Source organism: Myotis myotis, unplaced genomic scaffold, assembly GCF_014108235.1.
Source record: "Myotis myotis isolate mMyoMyo1 unplaced genomic scaffold, mMyoMyo1.p scaffold_m19_p_13, whole genome shotgun sequence".
Taxonomy (NCBI): Eukaryota; Metazoa; Chordata; class Mammalia; order Chiroptera; family Vespertilionidae; genus Myotis; species Myotis myotis.
Genome location: NW_023416317.1, coordinates 14,906,622 through 14,922,769, shown reverse-complemented (window position 1 = coordinate 14,922,769; position 16,148 = coordinate 14,906,622).

The window sequence follows — 16,148 nt, the reverse complement described above, 5'->3', positions numbered from 1 at the left end:
GTGGACAGAGTGTCGGCCTGCAGACTGAAAGGTCCCAGGTTCGATTCCGGTCAAGGGCATGTACCTTGGTTGAGGACATATCCCCAATAGGGGGTGTGCAGGAGGCAGCTGATCGATGATTCTCTCTCATCATTGATGTTTCTACCTCTCCCTTCCTCTCTGAGATCAATAAAAATATATTTAAAAAATAATAATAATGAGTAAGCCCCCTCGGGACTCATAGGGGAGCTTTGGAAGATGGAAGAGAACACCACTATATGCAGAGAAGTTATGCAGTGCCTGGCCATCTGTGCTAAAGTGGTGGCGGTAACTATACATGTTTCCTGTGTGTGCATTGAAAGTCTCTGGAAAACTGCAGCAGATACTGATAACATTGGCTGCACTGGGGGGAAGGAAACCAGAGATCTGAAAAAGGCAGGTGGAGAGGGACCTTTCCCTGTATATTTTTAAAGCCTTTTTCATTTTTATCTTTGAACGCTTTAAAAGTACTACCTACTCAAATAATTCATACAATTTGAATTAAAATATAAAATGTTTCCCAAATGACAGATGAAAAATGCTCTTGTTGGTACTTTAGAGTGCAATTTTCTAATTGCTGGTGAAACTGAGCTTACTTTTTTGTTACTGGCCATCCACACACGTTTTTCTGTGAACTTTCTGCTTATATCACTTTCACATTTTGCTAGTGAGTTGTTGGGGTTTCCGCCCCCAATTGTTTGATAGCTCTTTATATATCAGCATTTTTTTTTTACAGTTTTATGGAGATATATTTTACATCATAAAAATTCATCCATTGTAAGTGTATAGTTCAAGATTTTTAAAAATATATATTTTTATTGATTTCAGAGAGGAAGGAAGAGGTAGAGAGACATAGAAACATCAATGATGAGAGAAAATCATTGATCGTCTGCCTTCTGCATGCCCCCTACTGGAGATAGAGCCAGAAACCCAGGCATGTGCCCTGACCCGGAATCTAACCATGACCTTCTGGTTCATAGGTCAATGCTCAACCACTGAGCCACACCGGCTGAGCTAATTCAAGGATTTTTACCCAATTTATAAAGTTTTACAGCTATCACCATATACCAAGGATGTTAATTCATTGTTCCAGAGTTCTTTGGTGCCTCCTGATGACATAACCCTTTGCAACATAAGTACTTGAGGAAATGCTTTCTCCCAATCAGATCATTGTCTTTTAGACTGATATGGATAGTCAAAATTTACCCAGTTAAATTTGAACACAGAAAGACAGATGTGACAAAAACAAGAGACAAATATTAGTCTCTTCTGGCTATCAAGAAAAATAAAAAGGCTTCACTATCAAACAGATCAGATAAAGTATTATTTGACTTTGTCATTAATTTTATTTATAAAAAATAAATATGAACCATGGGTGTCTGAGTATATGTATCACTATTAAAGTAATTAATGTATTAAAGTCTAGTACATGAAGAAAGGAGCTACTTCTGAAAAGTTATAAAAGATACATATAAGGCCATATGTAATTTATACAGTGTAAGAATAATAAAACAAAACCTGTATTCCTAAAACAGTACCTTGAAGTTCCTGTGAAAAAAAGGAACTTTTCTTTATTTAAAAAAAAAATATAGCCAAAACCGGTTTGGCTCAGTGGATAGAGCGTCGGTCTGCGGACTGAAGGGTCCCAGGTTCGATTCCGGTCGAGGGCATGTGCCTGGGTTGCGGGCATATCCCCCAGTGGGAGATGTGCGGGAGGCAGCTGATCGATGTTTCTCTCTCATCGATGTTTCTGACTCTCTGTCCCTCTCCCTTCCTCTCTGTAAAAAATCAATAAAATATATTAAAATATATATATATATATATATATATATATATATATTTATTTATTTATTTATTTCAGAGAGGAAGGGAGAAGGAGAGAAAGATAGAAACATCAACGATGAGAGTAAATCACTGATTGGCTGCCTCCCGCATTCCCCACACTGGGGATTGAGCCCGAAACCCAGGCATGTGCCCCTGACCGGAATCAAACCCAGGACCCTTCAGTCTGCAGGCTGAGGGCTCTTTAGCCAAACTGGCTAGGGAAAAAAAAAAAAAGGTATTTTTCAATAGAAGGATGACACCCTCCGCAACCTCCAATGCAGGAACCACCTGGGAAGTGTTGATGCTCTGGGTCTCCTGTCAGTGGCACCAGCCTCTGAATTTTAAAAATAACCAAAGCTAAGATAACTGACCCCTCTTTTTTGTACCAAGCCCCATATCTAGCACTTTACAATTAGTGTCTCAATTCTCACAGCAACAGTGTCTCCAGTCACAGATTTGCAGATGGTGAACCTGAGACAGAGAGTGAACTACCTTCTCCGAGGCTGGGAGGTTGGTAGGATTGGCTCCCAGGTTTGTTAACCTAGAGCAGGGGTCCTCAAACTTTTTAAGCAGGGGGCCAGTTCACTGTCCCTCAGACTGTTGGAGGGCCGGACTATAGTTTTAAAAAAAAACTATGAACAAATTCCTATGCACACTGCACATGTTTTATTTTGAACTAAAAAAAAAAACAACAAAAAAAAATGGGAACAAATACAATATCTGTATTTGCATGTGGCCCGCGGGCCCGTAGTTTGAGGACCCCTGACCTAGAGAGTCCAACTTTGCAACCACTGAACTCTACTGCCTCCCAAGCCTGCTACGGCTATCAGACGATTCTTGAAATTTTTAAACCTCACATTTGTAGGTAACTTTCTTTTCCCGGATGAACATGTGAACATGTACATCAATTCTCATCCATCAGCAGTGTGTGTGTGTGTGTGTGTGTGTTTTCTTTTTACTTCCTCCATAATAAATCTTTTTTAAGTTGTCTAAATAACTCAAAACACAACAGGCCTATTCTGTCTTTTAGATCTTCCTGTACCCAAATGGATTTTTTTTAAAGCAGCTTTGACCTTTGGGGCCCAGCTGGAATTTTTTTATATTTTAAAACTCTGGACAAATGATAAAAGTTTCACCTGCTGTCCACTTTCTCTCCCTGTGAGTCAGAGGCAGGTAGTTAGACTGCTTTTCTGCAGGCGAATAAATACAGATGAAATCTCTTTGTAGACATACCATTTTGATAGTGATCATTTTCTACCTGGATTTTCATCTTTGAAGTTCAAAAGGAAGCTAGAAAAAACAGTTCAACTCAACAAACAATGTTTGCATGGTTCTCCTAGCTGAGACTTCTCCGGGGATAAGTCTAAGCCTAAATTGGATTTAAAAAGCAACTTCACTTAAAGGGATCTGTTTCTAAGAGCAGCCAAAATGGTAGGAGTCGTGTGAAAGAGTTCCGAGAACACCGTATTTCCCTGAATCCAGAGTCATACATCTATTCTGAGTTATTCATCTATTCTGAATAATTAATTCCTTCTGCTCTGTGTTCTCTACTCCTATGGCAGTTAGAGGTGGTAAAGTTGATTTACCTGGCCAGTGCGGGCATCAATGAGCTGCTTGTAGCATGTCTACAGGATAACAACAAGTAGATTCAGATTATTGGGTAACTTATCTTAACCCAGAATACATCTGGTTGCCAGATAAAATGCGTGCCAGCTATTGCACGGGAGTTGTGTTGCTTTATTCAAATATTCACAATCAATCAGTAGCTGACACACTCACTGATCTTTTAGAATAGAAACGTCCCCAGAGGCATTTTGAAACAAACATGTTAAACTAGTTTTAAGAACTATTTTCAAAGAAATCCAGCGTTTGCACTTCTGTGGTCAAAGGAAAAGTCTATTGTTTGACTTGTTCTCTGTGACAGGCCCTTTTTAAACATATACTTATCACCTGCAGAACAAGTATTATCATTATCCATATCTTAGTGATGAGGACACGGCGCAGAGAAAGAGGCTGCACTGCCAAGGACATACAGCTGATGTCTAAACTGTGGTTATTTGGCACCACTTCCTGGGCTCTTTTTACCCCCACCAAGTTTATTAACCTTTTTTTTTAGGTTCAGCAGACTCATCAGTGACTTCTTGGACTTCACAACTTTGAATTCATTTAGGTCTTTATCTTTCTAGCAAGGAACTGAACTCCCTCTATAATTTCATTTCAGGTCATTTGCCATCAAGATTACAAATGACTCCCTTTCAAAATGAAACAACGTTGATGTAGTTATAATCATTCCTCTGGTTTGCAGACCTTGGCTGCATTTAATCTCTAGTCACAGAAGAGGTACTTCTGGTCTTGCATTATAGTTTATAGAACTGTTAACATATGAAAACATTCAAAGCTGTAAAGAATTTTTGTGAGTTTGTTTGAACCAATTTGTGGACAATTGCTGGGAAGCAGAATCTCAAGAATATTGGGGTTATGCTCCGGAGAATGGTGGCTTTTCACCTAATTTTATAAATTACCACTAATGGTGGAGAGGGAAGTGAGTTTCATGAAATCCATTGGTGATAGATGAGGGAGGTGGGAGAAAGCAAAGGGGGCAGGGTGGGGGGGCAGCCTCTGGGATTGGATAAAAAGTAAAATGATAAATACTAAAAGAAAAAGAAAAAAAGTAAAATGATAGCCATCTGCTTCTTTTACATAGGTGGGTACAGGATAGTTAACAGTCAACAATTAACAAAATAACAATAACAATGAGGGAATTTGTGGCGCCAATTATTGTGCTCTGAGGGGTCCAGAAAAAGGGAAGTTACAAGTTACCCTGACATTCCACAGGTACGTTATCTTAAATGCAAAAAGACAATAGGCTCAGTAAAGATCAAAGTTGATCTTTGTCAGGGAAGGTACTGGCCTAGGACAGTGATGGCGAACCTATGACACGTGTGTCAAAGGTGACACGTGAACTCATTTTTTTGGTTGATTTTTCTTTGTTAAATGGCATTTAAATATATAAAATAAATATCAAAATTATAAGTCTTTGTTTTACTATGGTTGCAAATATTAAAAAATTTCTATATGTGACACTGCACCAGAGTTAAGTTAGGGTTTTTCAAAATGCTGACATGCCGAGTTCAAAAGGTTCGCCATCACTGGCCTAGGACATGACTACCCACTATAAACTACTTTTTAATTAAACGTTTTAATTTCAGACCATCCTTTGTGGTTATGTTAGATCTCTTGAGTTTGCAAGACCACCATGCAGGCCTCTCCTGAGCTTGTCAGGTTAGCATGTGTCCCCTTTTCATCCATGTTAGGTCGGAGAGAGCCCAGGATCGGATACATGCAGACATGACAAGATAATGGACTTCCCCTGGAATTTCTCACAGATCAAGGTGCCAGACACAGATACCAGCTTCTTCTCCCTGAATTCACATACCCCCACACAGATAAGAACTTCGTCCTGAATATTCCGCCCATTCCCTGCAGCAGAGAATTCCTCAGCTCATGTCCCCGCCCCTCACCCAACCGCAGTATAAAAAAGCGCCCCCCTCCCTGTTGGTGTGAATCCACGTGCCCTGTCCTTGGGGTACGTGGGTCTCCCGGGGACGCAGAATAAACCTTTTCCTTTCCTTTCTTTTCTGATTCACTGGACTCTATTTCTTGCGCCGCCTCCTGAGCCACCTAACCTAACATTTGGTGCCTTGAAACCCGGGTGGCGCGAGCACTCCCTTTGGCCGTCCCTCCACGGCTCTGGGTGCCCGCCTCTCCCTCCTCGTGGCTCTGGACCCATCAGGACCTCATCTCTTCAGCTCAGCAACTTTTCCCAGTTTGGCAGCATCAGCGGTGAGTCCCGCCCCGCCCCGTGCCGGTCCCAGGTGGCCGCCCGCCCGCCGGCATCTCTGTCCGTAAACCGTGGCCACGTCAGAGATTGCCTCTCCGGACCCTTCCAGGAAGGCTCCTCCGGACCTGGGGGGGGTAGCAGGGACGCCTCTACCCCGCCCACGGTCCCTCCGTCCCTCCGTAGCGTGGGTTAAACCGCTGGGACGCCAGCCTTTAGCCCCGCTACAGGCCACAGGGGTCAAGCACAGGGGGAATCCAAATTCCAAACCTGACCTGAGCACACCTCTAGGGTGCCTGCTCGCTGATCTGGCTAAACGCTGGGCCTGCCCCGGACCTGCGTCCTCAGTATGAAAACGGGACCCTGACTTTACCGTCACACCGACCTCAGTAATTTCTGCCAGCGAACTGGGAAATTTGCCCAAGTCTCTCTCTCAGTCTCTCTCAGTCTCTCTCAGTCTCTCTTTCAGCCTCTCTCCATCTCTCTGCGTTCCCCGTCCCTCCCCCAAAGTTCCTTCCGCCATTTCTCCTCCTCCTGTCCTTCCTCCTCCCTCCGGGCTGTCCCTGCGCCGTGCCGCTCCCCGCACCGCTGAGCCCGCGGTGTGTGTGGTGCATGTGGGGGTGGGTTCATGTGCTGTGTGTGGGTGGCGGAGCGCCGTAATCATCATCATTGTCTCTGTGCTCTCCGACCCCCCCTTCACCAGAGGCCACCACAAATTCCCCCGGCATAAGCCGCCGCTCTCCCACCGGCCTCGTGCCCCTGTCCTTGGGGTACGTGGGTCTCCCGGGGACGCAGAATAAACCTTTTCCTTTCCTTTCTTTTCTGATTCACTGGACTCTATTTCTTGCGCCGCCTCCTGAGCCACCTAACCTAACAATCCAAAGAACAAAAATGGAAATTATATGGAACATGTGCTGCCCCCTGCCTCTGTCAGATGAGGAAGACATTGATAAACAAAGATGGTAGTGTTGAGAAGGCAAGCTGAGAGCAGATAACGCTCCCCTTACTTGCTCCACCATAACCACGCCCTTGGATTCTGTAATCTCACTTGCTTCTTGCATCAGCCAACCGCCCTGGCTGCCACATGTTTGGACAGATTCCTAAATACCCAGAAGCTTATCTAATCTATATATATAAAAGCCTAAGCGACCAGCAGACTGGCCGACCGGCCGGTAGCTATGATGTGCAATGATCACCAGGCAACAGACGCTCAATGGACAGGCATAGAAACATGGAACAGACTGATGAATCTCAGAGGGGAGACGGGAGGAAGGAGAGTGGGAAGATATTAACCAAAGATCTTATATGCATACTAGAGGCCTGGTGTACAGATTTGTGTACCAGTGGGGTCCCTTGGCCTGGCCTGTGGGCATCGGGCCAAAACCGGCTCTCCAACATCCGGTTGCACCGGGCCTCTAGTCATGTATAAAAGAAGGTCAGAACCTGGACATGGTGCTCAGCCTCTGGAGGTGACTCCCCTGAGCCAGCACCAGTGCAGAATAAACAGTTGTTTTCTGAACCTCCAAGTGCATAAGGTTTGTCGCTTCCCACCAACCTGATTTCTGCCGTCAGTGTGACCAGACAATCAATGGGTCCAGGCTGCCGGCACTACTTCAGCTAATTAAGCAGAGACAGGGTTGAATCATATATGAGCATTTATTCCAATACTGCCAGCATTATGGGAGAGCTGCAGGTCATCCACAAAAATCTGCTCTGCCCTCTGCTATGAACCAGCTATTTATATTGGGTAGAAGGAGGAAGATTACATGGGGAAATAGGCAAAAGGGATAAGAATGGGCATGCAAAATAGGCAGTTTACAGGTAATTCGGGGTGGGGGTTTGCAACGACCTAGGGCAGTGGTTCTCAACCTTCCTAATGCCTCGAACCTTTAATACAGTTCCTCTTGTTGTGGTGACCCCAACCATAAAATTATTTTCATTGCTACTTCATAACTGTAATTTTGCTACTGTAAACAACAGGTAATTATATATGTGTTTTCCGATGGTCTTAGGCAACCCCTGTGAAAGCGTCGTTTGACCCCCAAAGGGGTCGCGACCCACAGGTTGAGAACCGCTGACCTAGGGTTATGCAAAGGGCTGGGGTTTTTCAAAGAGCTGGTGCTTCTGCTTCCTGCAACAAGGTTGTTAATCTTCCCATGATAATAGGCAGCTCCTGGATGTAGAAGATGGGCCTCATTTCCAGGTGAACTCCCAGGTTTCACCCAGGTCCCACGTGCAACTCCCAGCCGGGTTAGAATATGCTTTCTTTATTCAGAACAAAACATGGTTAACAGAGCATGATTAATATTTCTTATAATTATAGCTGGTCCTCAATATTCTATCTCTGTCCCTAACAGTAGCCTTCCCTACAGGGTTCAGGGCTGGGCTCACAATCCTCAACCTGACATTTCAGGCAAATCAATCAATTAAAATTGGCCAGAGATGAAATTGCCTTGCTATCACCGATACAGAAAAACCTCCTTTAAGCTTATTATATGCAGAAACCTCTCTTAATTAGTAAAATGTCCGAAGTACCAAAAATCATCCAAAAAAAATAACTGCTAAGTATGCACGTCTGAAATTCAGATTGTCTTATGTGAATCAAGAGGTAGCCCATAATCAAGAAGAATTTGTAATTAAATCAGAGCACTGGCCAAATAGGCTTTCAATGTAATCCTAGAAGCACCTGGTGCTACTTCTCAGAAAGCTGAGGTCTCTGGACACCCAAAGTCCTTGTCTGCTTTTTAGTGGGCGTTGGGATCTTTAGCATTTCAAATGCAATTCTGAGTCAACCAATCAAAGGAGCTGTCAAAATAATCTGATCAGAAAGGCAGGGGGATTAAATTCCTCTCTTTTTTTCTAAGAACCTTTTTTGTTTATTCATTCACGTAGCAAATACTTACTGAGTGCCAACTCTGCCGGCCAGTGCTCAGTGCTGGGGATGCAAATGAGACCATGGAAGGGGCAACTCTGCCCTCCTGGTTGTGCTCCCTGGCAGCAGCTTCACCTGTGGGCAGTCAAGAGGAGCAGGGGGCACAGGGAAGGGAGAAGGAGGCCTACAAACTGCTGATTTTGCTTGTTGTAGATGCTGCTGCAAAGAGCTTCAGAAGCTTCCTGATACTTCTTTTTGAACCACATGGGCATTTAACAGCTGACATATATCAAGGGGGGAAAAAACCCACAAAACCATGAGCACAAATATGGTCTTTCAAGCTGCCTTTTTCCATGGAGAACGCCAATGTAGTAATTCCTTGAAAGAATTATTCACTATAACTTGAGAATAACAGACCCATATCCAAATGTTTGAAGAATCCCTAATTTCTCCATCTTATTTTAAAGAGAAAGAAATGAAATTAGGGGAAATGGGCATGTGAGTGAAAGGTAGGAAAAAGAGAAATAAATACTGTATATTAATTCCCAAATGTGAAATAAGAATTCTTTTGGACTCTGCTGTGGACTTTGGCAGTTTTTTGACTTGGATATTTGAAATATTTGACCAGTCAAGCTATATATTTTCTTCTAAGTTAAGCTAACACTAGACTGTGCTAACTCCACACGGGCAGGGATTGTCCCCATCCCCAGCACCTAGCACCCAGCTCCATACCTGGCACAGAGTAGACGCTTGATAAATAATTAAGGAATAAATAAGTGAATAAGCAGGAGACTGGTGAATTATAATCTACTTTCTTTACATTTTACCTTTGTGGCTGGCGTGGTTCAGTGGTTGAGCGTTGATCTATGAACCAGGAGGTCACAGTTAAATTCCATGGTCAGGGCACATGCTTGGGTTGTGGGTTTGATCCCCAGTAGGAAGCATGCAGGAGGCAACTGATCAATGATTCTCTTTCATCATTGATGTTTCTATCTCTTTCTCCCTCTCCTTTTCTGAAATCAATAAAAATATTTTTTTAAATAAATAAAATCAGATTGCTCTAGTGCTTTCTCTAATACATCATGTGCATAGCCATTTCTCTGGGCATTACTGAGCTTAGGTGATTTCCTTCCTGACATATTCTACTGCTTTGATCTGGGGGGAAATCTGCAGCTTTGAAGGGTACTATAACTGTGAAAACAAATTTCAACATATTGGTTTTACAATTCAGGCCTACCTGATATCTTTCCACTAAGTCCTAGCTTGTTTTGTTTTGTGTTTTGCTTAGATTGGCCAGAATCAGTTGTCTTGTTGCTTGCAACCCCAAAATCCTGGCACTAAGGCCCCTAACCTTTTGAGTTCAGAGTTATTGAAACTTATCTGATAGTCTGGAGTTAAAAGAGTGCATGGTTAGACCCACTGTGGACCCATTGGCATAGGCCCTGGCCCAGGTTGGGGGCTCAATCCCCAAGGGATGTCGGGGGCATGCAGGAGGCAGCCCATCAATGATTCTCTCTCATCATTGATGCTTTTATCTCTCTCTTTCTCTCCCTTCCTCTAAGAAATCAATAAAAATACATTAAAAAAAAAAAAGATGTAGAAGAAAAACTGGAAGCAAGTTATATCACAGAAGCCAAAGGCTTACATAGTAATTAACAACCATAAATGCCTAAGAGGTGTTGATTGAAATGAAAGTCATTGGTGAACTGAGAGCAGTTTTAATGGAATGATTGAGGATGGGCAACAGTCTAGTTGAATATCCATACAACAAATAAATAGTAAAGGAAATTCAAGAGTTAGAAGGGTTTGTTAAACTGGATTATCCTTTTCAGGTTCCTTCCTCCCCTGAGATGATGTGATTCCAGATGCCCTCCAAGGAAGATCCCTCAAGCCCTCCTGATCTGCTGGTGGCTCCTCACTTTGTTTACATGTAAAACCAGCCAAGTCTCTGCTTGCCCTACTCATGTCACATGGAATAAAAATCCAAGGAACTACCAGTTGCTATGTGGTCTGGACCCATGATGAAAACTAAATATCGCTTTCTTTATGTCATCACATAACCAACAGTTAAACAATAAAAATTTACCAGACTTTAAAGGAAGCTGTGGTTTAGAAAGAGGCTGAGTTCATAAGTGAATCTGAAGGTGTCAGGTTTAAGGTTAGTCTGAGAAGAAAGGAGTTGAGTTAAAGTCACCTGAGGGCCTGTTGGAAGGATTGTGTATGGTCCAACTACTCCAGACTTCATCCCAGGGGCTGGCGCGGAAGAGGAGAGTCCTTTCCACAGATCAAACCAGCGGGAGCTGACATGCTCTGAGAGGGCCCAGGGAGCTGGCATGGCCAACAGCCTACACAATCGCCAGCACTCTTTTCTGGGTTTTGAATAATAAAAATAACTTGTAGAGTAAAAAAAAAAAAAAATTGAAAGCAAAGATCAGGTTTTCCAACTAAGTCAGAAAGAAAGCATAGCAGAGATATTTTTTTAAATGCTGATTTAAGAAACAAGAGTTTTAGTCCTGGTTTAGTTACTAATAAAAAGTGAATCACAACCCTTCTCTGCACTCAATGTCTACACCTATAAAATCGGGGGTTAGCACTAAGTGGTAAGCAAACCCTTCTGCTTCTCTAGTGGGAGTAGGGCGTTCCTAGCATGTGTTTCTACTGTGGAGGTTCTTATTACACGTTATAGTCACAGACTGGCTTGTTTAATCGGCCGTCCTCCCACCAGACTGTCAGCCCCAGAGGAGGCACAAGCCTCTCTGTCCACCACTGGGACCCAGCACCCTGCAGTGCTTGATAGATACCTGTTGGAGGAAGTGAATACCAAATGCCAGCTCCAATGCCTGGAAAAGGCAGCTCCAGGAAAAGGTATCAATCTTTAAGAAGTGAGCCAAGGTCAGAGCCTCCCCCTTCACTTTGCCTCTTTACGTTTTTATAGAAGCCCAGCAACAGTACATAATCGGTGGCAACATCTTAAAACATTCCCCACATCTCTGACACGGATAGAACTACCATCCTGTCTTATGACTTCCAGATAAACCACAATTAGAAACTGCATCTCAAGTCAGTTACTTTGGGAAAAAAAATGCTGTTATATATGTTTCTGGCATGTTCTGAAGAGGTTAATTTGCCTTGGGATGCTAGGAGGATGAACAAAAGAACAAAAAAGAAAATACTTTAAGATAAAACATTTTGTTTGTGATTTTTCCTATAGGATAGGTCACTAGGAGCAGGATTACTAAACACTGAGAAACTCTATAAGTTTCCAGAGTTACCCCCAAGGATTATTCACGTTAAAGTGATTAATTTGATATTATGTGAATTTCACCTCAATAAATTCTTTTATTTATTGATTGATTTGAGAGAGAGAGAGAGGGAGAAAAACGTCAGTTTGTTGTTCCATATATTTTTGTATTCATTGATTGATTTTTATATGTGTCCTGACCAGGGATGGAACCCGCAATCTTGGCATATGGGGACTACTCTTTAACCAATTGAGCTACCCAGCCAGGATAAAAAAGAATAAATTATTATTTTAAAAAGATAACATCTTAAATATATATTTTTTTCTTGTGAATGTGCAGTTTCAAAAAAACCCCCTCTGTATTAAACATTTAATTGAATACAAAAATTAATTCCAAATTAAATAATTCTTTTTGGAGAAAGGCCCAGAAAAAGAAGATAGAGCTGTTCATAACTCATTGTTAACTTGCAAAGGCTTCTGCATAATGAGGTTCAGTCAAGTGTTTGATAATGAGCAGTTCCTTTGGAGCTATTTTTCCAAAATAGAGGATGCTATTTATGAAATGATCCTTCGGGTATTTATAGTTAAATGGCAATCTTTGTTTTTTTAGTTTATGGGAGACTCCTTTTTGGAAATTCCAAGTTGTGACTTGAGTAACTAAAAGAGCCTAAGGATGCTTTTCATTGATGATGGATCCTTCCTGCTCCTCAGATCCCAGGTATTTAGGCCAATGTAATACTTTGCGAGGGCTACCACAACAGAAATTCAATTTCTCACAGTTCTGGAGGCTAGAAGTTCGAGATCAAGGAGTTAGCAGGTTTGGTTTTCCTTGATGCCTCTCTCCTTGGCTTGCAGATGGCACATTCTCATTGTGTCTGCATAGGTCTCTTTCCTGTGTGCACACATCCCTGGTGTTCCTCTGTGTGTCCAAGTTTCCTTTCCTTATAAGGACACCAGTCACACTGTGTTAGGGCCCACCCTGACAGCCTCATTTTAACTACTCACCTCTTCAAAGTCCCTGCTTCCAAATATAGTCGCATACCAAGGTAGGGGGGGTGGGGAGGGGGGTGGGGGAGGGGGGAGAGGGAGGGGACTTTAGGGCTTCAACATGTGACTTGGAAGGAATACAATTCAGTCCATAACAGGCAGTACCTAAACTGACCCAACAGATTACAAAAGTTTCAAATAACAGCACAATATTAAAATAGAATCAACCTTACCATTGGCAAAGACAGGCAGTTTCAAGATATTTTTCTTATTTTGCTTCTGTAGCCAAAAGAAAAAACATAATTATTTAAAATAGCATAAAGATGCTTTTACTTTCCAAGAATCTAATTTTTTGCTAGGCAAGGCCTAGTTATCAATGAAGTAATGAATCCTAAAATTATCAAGTTCTGGATAATTTTAATTCTCTTTTAAAGTAATGGCACATTGTAGATTTAACTAAATGAATATTAGAAGACAGAGAGACTTATTCCCATTGGGAAATTCATGACTTCTGAGCCTGATTCCCAATTTGTAAAGCAGGAGTGATACCCATCTTGTCTTTATCACTAGATAGTATTGGAAAGACTTAGAAATAACACATAAGAACAGTGATTCTAATCTATGAAATGCAACATTAATACAAGGTGAAATTATTAATAATGATATCCAGTGTAACAAATGGCAGGTAATGTGATAGTTTGAACAAAAAACTTCCATGACCGAAAGCTTTTCTTTTTTTAAAAAAAAAATATATATATTTTATTGATTTTTTTACAGAGAGGAAGGGAGAGAGATAGAGAGTTAGAAACATCGATGAGAGAGAAACATTGATCAGCTGTCTCCTGCACATCTCCCACTGGGGATGTGCCCACAACCCAGGTACATGCCCTTGACTGGAATCGAACCTGGGACCCTTCAGTCTGCAAGCCGACGCTCTATCCACTGAGCCAAACCAGTTTCGGTCAAAAGCTTTTCTTAAAGAAAGAGTTTATTGATCCAAATTCTAGCCAAAAAAGACCAGGTTCTGGAGGCATGTAGTCTGTACCGCCAACAGTAGGGCTAGGTATAAAAGACAACCATATCCGTGGTCCACTTTCCCAAGCTGACAGGAGTTTTTACACATTATGTTTCTGGGAAGAAAGATGTAAGTTGTTTTAAAATGCCAGAAGCCGATCCATCCTTGCTGCTTGACACAGTCGCTGCAGGGAAGAAATATCTGCACAGCATATGTTTCAAGGGACCTGGTGTATATGGCATACTGTTCTTAATATGTTTGCTCCCCTTCTTAGTGCTATGTGTTTTAACCAAGGTCACCTCTCTGAGAAAGGTTGTTTCCTCAGGTGGGGATTTTTCCTTGGAGTTAGGGATTAACAGAACTAAAAAAGGGAATAAAACCCCCTAACTAAGTGCCAGGCGGGTAATTAATCACTTTAACTACAAACAATCACTTTTAAGCTACATAATCTTTACTTAGGATAATCTCCTTCAGTTACTTCCTTGTAGCTTAACAGAACAATAGAGTAGTGACCTTGGAATGGAGATAACAAACGCCCTAACCTTTGGAATAGAATGGATAGGATTAAAATCAACTGGTATAAATACAGATGTAACAAGAGAATAAAGACAGAACCTGGCTGGAGATCCTGGCTAGAGAATCTGGCTAGGCTGCTGATCAACTGAACGCTGCCTCCGTGTCCTTCATTCTTCGCCGACTCCGTCCACACCTTTGGGAACCCCTGGACCTGCTGGGGCTGGACCCCAACATTAAAAGAATTTACATTGACTACTGATGAGGAAGGTGGGAAAAAGTGAGGGCAGGGATATCCTATGATAGACACCCAGTCTGTAAGTGAGAAATATTTACTACTTTTGCTGGTTATAGGCAACAGTCCTGAAAGTTCATGCATATGCAGGATGCAGAGGCGTTTGTGGTGGCTACAGAAGTTCATTCAAAGCTGTAACATTCATTCAGAAAGGTGAGCGGTCTACTGTTAGTTGCCCCACAGCTATTAACTGGTTAAATGTCCGTGTCTCTGTCACCATAATTTAATTTAGGACATCTCAGAATTTTTCTCTTGTCAAATTAAGTAAGAAGTTTGTAACAAAACAGAATTTTCGTGTGGCCTGTACTTTTTCATCTTGGTTTTTACTTCAAGGATTATTGAGTGAGTTTAGAAGTAGTGAGGTGTATTTTTTGCCATTGAGCAAGCTGCTCCTTCCATTAACTAAGAAAAGAGTCTGGAGGTGGGGGGTTGGAAAAGGAAGACTCTCAGCCAGATTCTAATTTTGTGTCTCTCTATGTATGCATTTTTTTGGATTGAGTTTGAACTCAATCAGTACTCCCTTTGTGACGGAAATGTGTGAAATGAAGGGGTTGAGAATTGGACCAGTGTCTATGGCAGCACATCGTTTTAAGAAACAGCAGTGCACTGCAGTATGTACTACCTGATGGCAAAGGAGAGGAGCTGGGTGGATGTCTGGAGAAAGGTAGCAATCAGCTGCAATTTGTCTTCTGTAAATAAGGGTTTTCTTTCTTTCAATGGAAGTTCAAAGCTTTCCTTTTTTGTCGTTCCTCTCTACAGAATGCTCATCAAGGAAGCCTTAGGCTTAGAGAAGAGTCTCACAATTAGTAATTGGTTTCTCTTTTCTCTCTTGTGAGTTGCATGTTGTGAATACTGTAGGAAGACTGAGTTGTTAACACTAATTATTTCCACCCTGATTTATTATTCAACTTTGCAAATGTCATTCCTCATATATCTCTTTCTACACTTTACTACTCTGAAGGTTATAGGCAAGATAAAGATATATACATTAAAACAGCGGTTCTCAACCTGTGGGTCACGAACAATGAAAATCAGATATTTACATTACGATTCATAACAGTAGCAAAATTACAGTTATGAAGTAGCAACAAAAATAATTTTATGGTTGGGGGTCACCACAATATGAGGAACTGTATTAAAGGGTTGCGGCATTAGGAAGGTTGAGAACCACTGCATTAAAATGTTCAGTGAACAAATAATGTCAATCTTACATAAATCTCCCCAGAGAATAAAAAAAAAAAAAAACAAAGAAAAAATTCCACATCATAATTTAAACTTAATATAACCCTGGTATCAAAACAAAATAAGGAATATACAAGAAAAGAAAGTTCCATGCCAATTACATTCATAAACATCAAAACAAGAATCCTGACAACATGGTAAACTAAATTATACACTGTCATCATAACCAAGTTGGGTTTATACAAGAAATGTAAGATTGGCCTAACATTAGAAAAAAATTTTAGTGTACTCAATGACATTTATAGATTAAAGGAGAAAAAAAATCATAAGATCAAGTCAATAGGTTCAGAAAAAGTATTTGAT